Source organism: Herpailurus yagouaroundi, unplaced genomic scaffold, assembly GCF_014898765.1.
Source record: "Herpailurus yagouaroundi ecotype Mexico unplaced genomic scaffold, PumYag 183, whole genome shotgun sequence".
Lineage (NCBI taxonomy): Eukaryota > Metazoa > Chordata > Mammalia > Carnivora > Felidae > Herpailurus > Herpailurus yagouaroundi.
Genome location: NW_024412414.1, coordinates 10,447,217 through 10,448,678, shown reverse-complemented (window position 1 = coordinate 10,448,678; position 1,462 = coordinate 10,447,217).

The window sequence follows — 1,462 nt, the reverse complement described above, 5'->3', positions numbered from 1 at the left end:
CTGGTTATTGTACCCTTTACTGGCATCTCCTGTGAGCTCCTATAACGCTTAGACCTAGTACTTCCCACATGGGATCCAGGCAAACAAGGCAAATTTTTCTATCTAGCTTGGGAGAATATTCCTCAAGTGTGATTTCCATATGTGCTGTAGGCCCACCAGGAGGGCAGTAGAAGAGGAATTGGGGGCTTTTGTCAAGTCTACAAGAGGTATAGATTTTAATATTGCAAGGAGAAATTGATAGGGTCTTTAATATTATACAATTGTGCAATTCTGAAAAGGGCTTCCTGGAGAAGGACAAGTGCTCACCATAAGCCAAGGGTGTGAGCACTAAGGCTTTAATACAAGGGGCTCTGGGGGCCTTCTTTATTCCTTCCAAGGGTTGTGAACTGATGCAGAACTACAAGTGCAATGCTGTAAGATGCAGTCCAGAAGTGATGCTGAAAGTAAGGCTAAATGTGCAGGTGTTGAGAGCTCAGAAAGCCAGACTTCAACAGACATCAAAGTGTCTCTGAGAAATACTCTGATAAGCGAGTCCCCTGGGAACACTCCCGACCAGTAACACTCCTGACAAGAGACACCAAGGAGAGTGGCTTCTGACATTATGGCCACAAACACAGCAAAATCCTTTGTGTGGAACTCCTTTGCAAAGAGCAGCTAGACTCTGGCTAGAGAGTCTGGCTGGTGAACATTTCCCAGGAGCAGCTCAGCCTCTCGGCCCTTCCAACATGAGAGGCTGGATGGCATTGTATTCAGATAATAGGCCATGGACTGACAGACTTGGGCTGTTATGATAGCTGTGTCCCTGACTATTGTGTGACCTTGGGGGGAAATCTCTAATCACTCTAAGCCTGATTTTTTATCATTCATAAAATATGGATAATACTATCACCTCACAAAGGTCTGGAGCAGATAAAATGCAATGCAGCACACGAAGTGCTTAACTCTGCCTGGAACAAGGTAAACTGCTAAGTAAGTGTTAGGCATCATCATCATTATTGTCATTATCCAGAAGACCGTGGTGATTAGAAACTGTTGGTGTCTCAAGATGCCATTCACTGAGAAGACAGGATAATAAATTCTTCTGCAGAAACCCAGAGCAGTTTGAGGTCCAGACTTAGCTTAGAGCTCCGGTTAATCATGGAGACCCTATGTTGTAGAAACCTCAGATTCCTAATGAAAGATGTAGCTTATAAAGGAAGATTATACAGATATTATCTTGAATTGCTTGTTAATTTTTCCATATGCTTTAATTTTGTTATCCTAGTTAGATTATAAACTTCTACGGGGCACCTGGGTGGCGCAGTCGGTTAAGCGTCCGACTTCAGCCAGGTCACGATCTCGCGGTCCGTGAGTTCGAGCCCCGCGTCAGGCTCTGGGCTGATGGCTCGGAGCCTGGAGCCTGCTTCCGATTCTGTGTCTCCCTCTCTCTATGCCCCTCCCCTGTTCATGCTCTGTCTCTCTC